At 41.7% G+C, this 10,935-nt stretch overlaps 1 protein-coding gene across 1 annotated transcript in view; it reads left to right on the top strand.

The window, feature by feature from the left end:
* The first annotated feature begins 1,489 nt into the window (after positions 1-1,489).
* The window catches only part of DCAF1 (DDB1 and CUL4 associated factor 1), a 77,084-nt gene continuing 67,638 nt past the window's right edge, over positions 1,490-10,935 (top strand). Inside the window, exon 1 of the mRNA XM_059389826.1 lies at positions 1,490-1,684. The gene's annotated coding sequence lies outside the window, so the exon portion shown is untranslated. The remainder of the gene's footprint in view (positions 1,685-10,935) is intronic.

Here is a 10,935-nt window from a genome sequence, read left to right as displayed (position 1 = left end):
CTGCGCCAGGAGCTGGTGAGCAGGACCCTGGGTTCACTCAAGGGCTGTTTCAGGATCCCAGTCTATAGGAAAATCACTGCTGTGCTAGCTAGACCATGGAAGGAGGGAGGGTATCTGAGGCTTAAATGTTCCAAATTCATGCATTTTGGGTTCATGGCTCAGGAAGGCATTCAGGAAAGTCAGCTGAAAGAGTGCTGGAGGATAGGTGTAGGACAGTTGTGAGTGCAGTCTCTGGGTCCACAAACCTGGGCCCTGTTCCTTGGGCCGCCTCTCTGAGCTCAGATTTCTCATGTGTAGAGGTGGCTACCCATATCTACCCTGTGGTGGTTGTGAAGGTTGTATGAAAAAGTTTGGGTTAAACTCTTGGCTTAGAGCCGAGCCTGCTGTAAATTCAAAGGAAATGGTAGTACCCATTACTAATACAGGCAAAGTTCCAGAAGCACAGAGAAGTGAGCTGTGTGTCATGGCAGGTGAAGGGGTTGCAGAGAGGTCACAGGTCTGTGGCACTGTCACCTCACATTCTAGAGTTTTGTGCCTGAGCAGCTACTCCAAGTTACACACTCAAATGAGGAGGGAGGTCTCTTTTCTGGAAAGAGAGGAATTGAATCAGGAGACCCACATCAGGCTCTAATAGCTTCTTACCAGTTGCGGAACCTGAGCACAGCAACAGGCTTGCTGTGTCCTGTGTTCCCACCCCTGTGAAAATGTTGTTTGTAAGGACTCCATAGCAATGCATAGAAACTTGCTCAGTACTCCCAGAGAAAGAAAGGCTGGGTAGGATCTTGTCAGGTAGAGATTCTGTCGGCTGCAGAGTCACATTTATTTTTCATGTCTGTAAAAAGGGATCCCTGAGTCAGAGTCAGGAGTCGTTCTGGTTCCACTGCTACTTGGTTGTGGGATGTTAGGCAAGTCATTGGTTTTCCTTTTCCCAGTTGCAAAACAAAGGACTTAATTTAGATGACCTCTGAGCCTTGCCTTAATCTATGGTCTTTTAGTTTTTTCCCTTTTCTCTGCCCCACATGAGACCTAGGATAAGTATTTATTGATCCTTCAGGTTAGCCCTTGAACATAAAGACAAAGGAAAAGCAGTGTCTTTTTAATGAATGTTGTGATTTCTAATATGCTTGTGGGAGATATTTTCCGAAATACTGTTATACTCTAGGTATAATGGGGCAAATGACAGAATAGAACAGAGGCTCACCCCTGTCACAGAGAGCTGAATAAGGTACTGAGAATGTGTGAAGTGGCTGTAGCGCTGACTTGGATGGATCGGGTCCACCCCTATTCGCTTCCGCCTGCCGAAGGTGCCAATGAGTACACAGCAGTTCGAGTCTATACGGAAAAACTATAAAGCCCAGAAGTCAATGCGCGGAGAGCTAGTACACAAGCACCAATGTAGACTGGTAGGCCCCTCCCCTACAAGCTGAACTTCATTTCCCAGGAGGCTCCGGGGCTTTTCGATTTCTCCTTCCGCCCACTGCCCCGAGCCTCGCGCCAAGTCGGGATGCGCGCGCGCTCGCGCGCGGGGCACGTAGCACGCGAGTGACGCATAATATGTGGGCCGCTCTGCATCTGTGGTCGCGCTGTGTGTGAGTGAGGGAGAGTGAGTGCGGGACCTGAGGCGGTGTGTGTGAACTGTGGCCGCTGGCGGGGTCAGGGGGGAGCGGCGGAGCCGCCCGGGAAGGTGAGTGGGGGAAGGAGACAGACGGCTCTCTCGGAAGGCCAAGAGAGGACAGGGCGTGTGGCCGGGCGGGAGAGAGAGTGGGCGCCGGACTGGGGGAGGGGCGGCACCTGCCTGGGCCGCCGGCGGGGAGGGGGCGGGCCGGGCCGGTGGGGAGGCTGGGTACGGGGCCTGACAGGACTTTTCCTTCTCCAGATTCTTGGTTCGGGGGCGGGGCCTCCACGGTCTCCCAGTCCGCAAAAGAAGCTTCCCGAGAGTAACTCTTCCGCCCGGATTGGGGGGCACGGGTGTGCTTGCCCCTGCCTGGAGGAGAGATGCTTCTCATTCCCCTCGTCAACCTTTCTCCTTCCACTCTTTCCATTTTCCGTTCCGTACGGGCTGGGGGGCTCCATCTTCTCTGCCGTACGGCGGCCCCCTTCCCGGGCTGTGTCTCCGCCTCCAGCTCCAGTCACCTGGGCGGGCTCTCCCCTCCCTCGGCCTCGTGCCACCTCCCTTTTCACCCGTCCGGCTTTCTGACCGGGCGAGGGGGGCGGAGCTTTCCGGGCACTCCTCCCCCCCACCCCCCCTCCGGTGGAGGGGAGGGGTGGAGAGAGAGGTGTGTGGGTCTTGCTGCGTGGAACCAAACCTCAGAGTGCCCGCCAAGCTTCCCGGGAGCCTATTTCCGGGGATTATAGTCGTTTTCATCTGGGGTGACAAGCATTTGCTTAACTCTTCTCTTCCTAGACGGTTTCCGTCTCACTTCCTCTTACACAAGTGTTAGCGCTTGGGTTTCGCATTTGTTGATGAATAATTTTGGAGTGTGTAATGGTTGTTTTTGAGTCCAAAATGAATTGTCTTTGCATACGTCATATTGTCCTCAGTTTTTCTTTACTCTGCCTTTTCTGCGAAGCCTTTTAATTACTATACACGTTTAATTATTAGCATCATCTTCCTGTTATACACGCTTTGTTAATGTACAGAGTGAGGGGTTCATTGGCAGTGTCTTCCTGTAATTTTCTTTTTCCTGTGTACTGGAGTTTACCTTTAAGGTTTATATAAGCTTGTATATGTAGACGCTTTAGGAATTGATTTGGTATATTTTCGCGTGATGCTGTCAAGATTTTGGTATCTAACAGTATTATCTATTTTCGAGTCGTAATGTATTTTGGTTGTTAATAGATACAGAAACTGGAGACTATAAAGGAAGTCCTCGAAATCTCTTGAGTAGTTGAGCACAGTGTTTTACTGTTCTACTTGTTGTACAGTTATTAAACTTAATAGGGGAGGAATCTGGTAGAATGAACCACAACATGGTTTGAAGTGAATGAAATTGGGTTTGTATCAGTTTTATTATTTTATTATTATTATTTTGTTATTGTCACGGACACTAATAGAAAATTGTTTTATGTGATTTTATATGTCATATTAATTATTGGGTAAGTTTTACTTGAAGTTCCAAACTTGGATTTCTCACCCCCTCCCCCGCCTTTTTTTTTTTTTTTTTTTTTTAAATAAAGAAGAATGCTTTCAGACATCTGTTTCATGATTTTAACCTTATGAGGTCTGTCCTTAACGTGGACTTGATTTTAGGCTTTGGCGTAGTTTATGCTGAATAGGCCATTAGGTATTATGTATTTGGGGAGTACAGACTTTATGATTTAAAGTTACAAAAGTTTACCAAAAAATAGCAGAAAAATGATAGTGCTGGGTTAATAACCTGTCCTGGAAAATCTTTATCCTACCATTACCCCTCAGAAAGCTGTTACCTTTGCAAAAGTAATAGGTATTATGTTTCCTGTGTGTTCTTCCAGAGTTATTTTATTCTAGGGACAGGTGCATGCATGTGCCAACACACACGTTTGGCTTTTCTCATTTGACATATATTTAAGAGCTGGTTCAAATTAGCAAGGAAATGCATCTTAATTTTTTCAACTTCTTAATTATGGAAGTTTTCAAACAGTTGAAAAAATAGTGAAATGAACACTTGTTCATCCATCCAGATTTGATGATTATTGATACTTTGTTATATTTTCTCTATAGGTGTGGTGTGTATTTCTTACTTTGTGGAATCATTGGAAATCACTTGCATACACATCACCCTAACATATTGGCAGGAAACCTTTAGGATAAAGACATTCCACATATTTTTTGTAGGGCTTTATATTATTTCATTGCATTTAACCCTCGCAACCTTCACAATAGCCATTTCCTTTTTACAGATAAGGCAGTTGAGATTTGGAGAAGTTAAATAACTTGACCCCGATCTCACAGTATTACCATTTGCAGAGTTGGCATATGAATGCTTGAAACCCTTTTCTAAAGTACCAGTTGATTGGTCTTTGGGACTTCTCTCAGCCCATTCTGTCATGTGCAAAAAAGGGTATGGTGGTTGTGAAAATTCAGAGTAGCATAAGAAATTAGCCAAAATCTGTCCCATATTAATATTCAGTAATTGGTAACTATTGTGTCATTACTGGATAGGCCATAAATTCTGTGTACCACTTAAAGAGCTCACTTTAAAACATGGTGAATTGAGTAGTGTACTTTCACTGTTCAATGAGCAGGGATGACTGAACCTTTAACATTTTATATAAATTGTCTTTCATTGATAATGAAATGAATTATCATCGATATTATTTTAGTCTGAGTTTATATTTTTCCTGGGCAAGTGATCATTCCCAAAGTTATAATTATTAAGTGTAATTCATTGCAGGTTTTGATTTTTTGTTTTAATTTTTTTTTAAGATTTTATTTATTTATTTGAGAGAGAGAGCATGAGAGGGGAGAAGGTCAGAGGGAGAAGCACACTCCCCGTGGAGCTGGGAGCCTGATGCGGGACTCGATCCTGGGGCTCCAGGATCATGACCTGAGCTGAAGGCAGTTGCCTAACCAACTGAGCCACCCAAGTGCCCTCGTTGCAGGTTTTGAAAATGATGCCAAAAGAATGTTTCTAAATTGAACTCTAAAATTCTATTATTTAAATGCTCTTGAGTTGACCTTTATTAAACCTAATATTTTCCTTTAACTTCAGTGTTATGTGCCCTACTATGTTGATCACTTAAGTTGTCCAAGAGGCATTTCCTCCTGATATTCCTTTTTTTTTTTTTAAAGATTATTTATTTACTTATGAGAGAGAGAGAGAAAGCGCATGCATGCGCGTTCAAGCTGGGAGAGACAGAGAAGCAGGCTCCCTGACGAGCAAGGAGCCTGATGTGGGACTCGATCCCAGGGCCCTGGGATCATGACCTGAGCATAAGGCAGCGGCTTAACTGACTGAGCCACCCAGGTGTCCCATCCTCCTCTTTTTTACACTTTATATTTTTATTTTTTAAAAGATTTTATTTTTTTATTCGACAGAGAAAGAGCAAGCACAAGCAGGGGGAGCAGTAGAGGGAGAAGTAGATTCCCCACTGAGAAGGGAGCCTGATGTGGGGCTCAATCCCAGGACCCTGGGATGGTGACCTGAGCAGAAGGCAGATACCCAACTGAGCCACCCAGGCACCCCTTTATTTTATTATTTTTTTTATTTTTAGCTTTTTAAAGTAGGCTCTGTGCTGCACATGGACCCCAGTGTGGGGCTTGAACTCACAAGCCTGAGATTAAGACCTGAGCTGAGATCAAGAGTTGGATGCTTAGCTGACTGAGCCACCTCCGTGCCCTTGTTTTTCTCCACTTAAAAAAAAAAAAAATTGTGGTGGGGTGCCTGGGTGGCTCAGTGGTTGGGCGTCTGCCTTCAGCTCAGGTCATGATCCCAGGGTCCTGGGATGGAGCCCCACATTGGGCTCCCTGCTTGGTGGCAGCCTGCTTCTCCCTCTCCTGCTCCTCCTCCTGCTCCTCTCTCACTGTCTCTCACTCTATGTCAAATAAATAAATAAAATCTTTAAAAAAATTTGTGGTAAAATTCGTATACCATAAATTGACCACTAACCATTTTAAAATGTTCAATTCAGTGGCATTTAGTAGACTAATGATATTGTGCAACTGTTACCTCTTTCAGTTTCAAGACATTTTCATCACCCCATTTCCATCACTCCATATCTTCCCCTTTCCCAAGCCCCGGGCAACCAGGAGCCAGCTTTCTGATGGATTTACTTATTCTGGATGTTTCACATAAGTAGAATCCTACAACATATTACCTTTTGTGCCTGCCTGCTTTCACTTAGCATATTTTAAGTTTTCATTAGTGTTAACATGTATCAGTACTTCATTTCTTACTATGGCTGAATAATAGGGCATTGTATGAATGTAACTGTTTGTTTATGCATTCATCTTTTGATGAATATCTTTTGGTCCTTGTTTCCATCTTTTGGCTATTGCAAATATGCTACTTTGAACATTTGTGTGTAAATATTTCTTTGAATGTCTGTTTTCTTTTTTTTTTTTTTAATTTTATTTATTTGACAGAGAGAGATCACAAGTAGGCAGAGAGGCAGGCAGAGAGAGAGAGAGGGGAGGAAGCAGGCTCCCTGCTGAGCAGAGAGCCCGATGTGGGACTCTATCCCAGGACTCTGAGATCATGACCTGAGCCGAAGGAAGCGGCTTAACCCACTGAGCCACCCAGGCGCCCTGAATGTCTGTTTTCAATTCTTTTGGATATATATATCTTGGTATGGAATTGCTGGGTTATGTGGTAATTCTGTATTTAATTTTTTCTTAAAACTTTTTGAGAAGAGGCCAGACTGTTTCCATAGTTGTGCCATTTTGTTTCCATCAGTAGTGTGCATTCCAGTTTCTCCTGCCTGTGCTTGTTATTTTCTGTTTTTTTGGTTATAGTCATTCTAGTAGGTGTCAGTGGTATCTCATTGTGGTTTTGATTTTCATTTCTCTGGTGGCTTATGATGTTGAGCATATTTTCATGTACTTGTTAGCCATTCGTGTATCTTTGGGGAAGTGCCCATTCAGGATTTCTGCCCATTTTAGTTAATTGATTGATTGATTGATTAATTATTGCAAGAGAGAGTGCGCACACATGAGTGAGCACTAGCTATAGGGAGGGGCAGAGGGAGAAGCTGATTCTTCTCTGAGTAGGGAACCTGATCCGGGATGCGATCCCTGGGATCATGACCTGAGCCGAAGGCAGAGGCTTAACCCGCTGAGCCACCCAGGTGCCCGTCTTCCTATTCTAAAATGAGGTTTGTTGTTGTTGTCGTTGTTGTTATGGAATTGTAGGAGTTCTTTATATATCCTATCCAGAATCCTTATCAGATATATGATTTGCGAATACTTTCTTCCATTTCATGGTTTATCTTTTCATTTTCTTGATAATGTCGTTTGATACACAAAAGTTTTAAAGGTTGAAGTCCAATTTATCTTGTTTGTTGATTTGTTGCTTATTCTTTTGGTGTCACAAGTAAAAATCCTTTGCCAGTTTCAGGGTCATGAAGATTTACCCCTATGTTTACCTCTAAGAATTTTATAGTTTAAGCGTCTGCATTTAGGTCTTTGATTCATTTTGAACTAATTTCTTTTATGTGGTATGAGTCAAGGATTCAACTTTATTCTTTTGCATGTGTATATCCAGTTTTCTCAGCACAATTTGTTGAAATACCATTAGACTTTCTACTAAGAGTCTACTGGTCTTTCAGTAAATTCTTTCCCTATTGAATGTTCTGGCACACTTACTGAAAATTAGTTGGCCGTAAATGTGAGTTTTTTATTTCTTCACTCAAAGAGTTCTTTTGCCGTGGTGTATGTGTCTTCTCTCCTAACACCCATACCATAGTGTTTTACTCACTGTAGCCTTGTACTAAGTTTTGAAATCAGTGTGAATTCTTCAACTTTGTTCTTTTTAAAGAAGATAGTTTTGGTTTTCACTGTTTTCATTTTTGCAAAAAAATGTCATTAAGATTTTGATAGGGATTGGATTGACTATTGACAACTTTAGAGAGTATTGACATTTTAACAATATTAAGTCTTCTAATCCAGGAACATAGGATGTCTTTCCATATATTTATTTAGTTTTTCTCTATTTTTTCCCAGCAGTGTATTGTAGTTTTCAGTATATGTAAGTCTTGTGCTTTTGGGGTTAAATTTATTCCTTAATATTTTATTATTTTTGGTGCTATTATAAATGATATTGTTTTCTTTTTAGAATTTATTTTATTATTATTATTATTATTTTTTAGTAATCTCTACATTCAGTGTGGGGTTCAAATTCACAACCCTGAGATCAAGAGTTGCATGCTCTTCTGAGTGAGCCAGCTGCCCCAATAAAATTGTTTCCTTAATTTCACATTTGGAGTGTTCATTGCTGGTATATAGTAATATACCTGATTTCTGTGTGTTGATCTGTAGTCTGTAATTTTGCTAAAATTTCTTAATTAGCAGTAATCGGGTTTTTTTTGTTTTTTTTTTTTTTTTTTTTTTTGCAATTTCTCTCTGTATAGAATCATGCACGTGTGAATAAGGTTAATTTTACTTCTTCTTTTCCAACTTGGATGCCTTTTCTTCCTTTTTCTTGCCTGATTCCTATGGCTAGAACTCTAGTACAATGTTTAATACAAGTGTGAAAGCAGGTATCCTTGTCTTTTTTGTGATTTTGGGGGAGAAAGCTTTCAGTCTCACCATTGAGTATAATGTTAGCTGTGGGTTTTTTTTTTTTTTTTTTAATGCCCTCTACCACGTTGAGGAAGTTCTCTTCTATTCCCAGTTTGAGTGTTCCCCCCCCTAAAGGGGTAATGGATTTTATCAAATGCTTTATCTATATCAGTCAGATGAACATGTATTTTTTTCCTTCATTCTATTATATTACATTAGTTGATTTTTAAAAAAGATTGTATTTATTTATTTATTTGACAGACAGAGAGAGAAAGAGATCACAGGCAGAGCAGCAGGCAGAGAGAGAGGGGAAAGCAGGCTCCCAGCTGAGCAGAAAGCCTGATGGTGCCTGATCCCAGGACCCTGAGATCATGACCTGAGCTGAAGGCAGACACTTAACCCACTGAGCCACCCAGGTGCACTCATTAGTTGATTCTTTTTTTTTTTTTTTTTAAAGATTTTATTTATTTATTTGAAATAGAGAGAGAGAGATCACAAGTAGGCAGAGAGGCAGGCAGAGAGAGGGAGAAGCGGACTCCCTGCTGAGCAGAGAGCCCCGAGAGCCCGATGCGGGCCTCGATCCCAGGACCCTGAGATAATGACCTGAGCCGAAGGCAGAGGCTTAACCCACTGAGCCACCCAGGCGCCCTCATTAGTTGATTCTTGTATGTCAAACCACCTTTGCATTTCTAGGATAAATCCCACTTGGTCATGATACATATTTCTGTTAATGTGCTGCTGTATTCAGCTTGCTAGCATTTTGTTGAGATTTTTGCATCTGTATTGATAAAGAATATTTGTAGTTTTCTTGTGATGGCTTTATTTGGCTTAGGCATCAGGGTAATGCTGGCTTTGTGGAATAGATTAGGAAGTGTCCTTCTTCTATTTTGTGGGAGAATTTGAGATTGATGTTAATTTTCTTTAAACTAAATTAGAGTTCACCAGTAAAGCCATCTCTCTCTTACACTTTTAGGATGTGTCTTTGGAGCTTAATTTTGCTGTTAACTGCTTTGCACGGTTTCTAGATCTTTATCATAAAATGCCCCCCCCCCATTCCTCAAGGTTGTGAAGGTCATGAAAAACAAGGAATAACTAAAAAACTCATAGACCCGAGTACGTGAGGGAGACATGACACCTAAGTGCAGTGTAGTATCCTCGAGATCTTGGAACAGGAAAAGGACGTGAATGGAAAAACTGCTGAAATCTAAATCAAGTTGAGTTTAGTTAATTACTATATCAATGTTGGGATTCTTAATTTTGACATTATTCCACTTTAAAATAATATGGTGGCATTAGGGGAAACTGAACTGGGTGAGGGGTATATGTGAATTCTTTCCAATATCTTTGCAGCTTTTTTTGTAAATCTAAAATTATTCCAAATAAGGTTATTTTAAAAAATGCATAGTCAGTTACAGTAAAAAATACAGCCTGAGTTTTTAAGTTAAAGTCAGAGGTCTGTATTAGTCACACCTGCAACATTTCCTTTCTGTGACTCTGGCTATAAAGACTGAAAATGTGGATTCTTCTCAGTAGAAAAGAAGGCTTTAGGGGCGCCTGGGTGGCTCAGTGGGTTAAAACCTCTGGGTTTGGCTCAGGTCATGATCCCAGGGTCCTGGGATCGAGCCCCGCATTGGGCTCTCTGCTCCGCAGGGAGCCTGCTTCCCCCTCTCGCTCTCTGCCTGCCTCCCCCTCTCGCTCTCTGCCTGCCTCTCTGCTTACTGGTGATCTCTGTCTGTCAAATAAATAAATAAATAAATAAATCTTTAGGGAAAAAAAGGCTTTAAATTAAAAAATTTTTTTGAAAAATTTGTTCTCCTTTAGTGACATGGATCACTATTCACTATTAGTATTGCCTCTACTTTATTAAAACACAAATGTTTACATTTTAGAGAGTTGATGGTATCTTTCACAAGTATTTCCTTTGGTCTTACGGTAGGTATCTTTAGAAGAATCAATAATAATCCTCGATCAGTCAGTAATCTCTTTTTAGTGTTAGACTGTTTTTATAGAATTGTTGCTATTTCTGTGAAAATACAAATTTTGGGTGGAATGTCTGACATTTGATCCTAAGACTACTTTGGCAAAGAAGTTGATCTGTAAACCATCTAAACATTTGGGTCTCGTTTACCCCTTTTGGAGCCCCTTATAAATAAGCCTCTTTTCTTCATACAGCTTTCTCATGTAGCTCCTGCAAAGCTTGTCTCAGCTCCCTGTTCTGTATCCCTGGTCTGACCACTCAACCCAGCAACTTCTCTGTCTCCAGCCTCTCATGCTCCTAGGAAGTCAGCAATTAGAGATCTTAGGGAGCCTGAGGGACAGATGGACTTATTATAATGCTCCTTCCAAACTTTCATGTTGGTAGTGATATCCACTTTAGTTCTTGGGTTTTTGTTAACAATTGACAGGGACTGGAGCACCTGGGTGGCTCAGTCGGTTAAATGTCTGCTTTTGGCTCAGATCATGATCCCAGGATCCTAGGATGGAGCCCTGCATTAGACTCTCTGCTCAGTGGGGATCCTGCTTCTCCCTCTCCCTCTACCGCTCCCCCTGCTTATGCCCTCTTGTGCTTGCTGTCTCTCTCTCTCTCTCTTTTAAATAAATAATTAAAATTTTTTTTATTTACTTACTTGACAGAGACAGAGTGAGAGAGTGAACACTGAGCCGAAAGCAGACACTTAATGACTGAGCCACCCAGGTTCTTCTCAAATAAATAAATAAATTCTTTTTTTTTTTTTTTT

This window comes from Mustela nigripes, chromosome 2 (genome assembly GCF_022355385.1).
Source record: "Mustela nigripes isolate SB6536 chromosome 2, MUSNIG.SB6536, whole genome shotgun sequence".
Lineage (NCBI taxonomy): Eukaryota > Metazoa > Chordata > Mammalia > Carnivora > Mustelidae > Mustela > Mustela nigripes.
The sequence above is the reverse complement of the archived record's forward strand: the minus strand, read 5'-3'. Positions and strand labels throughout refer to the sequence as shown.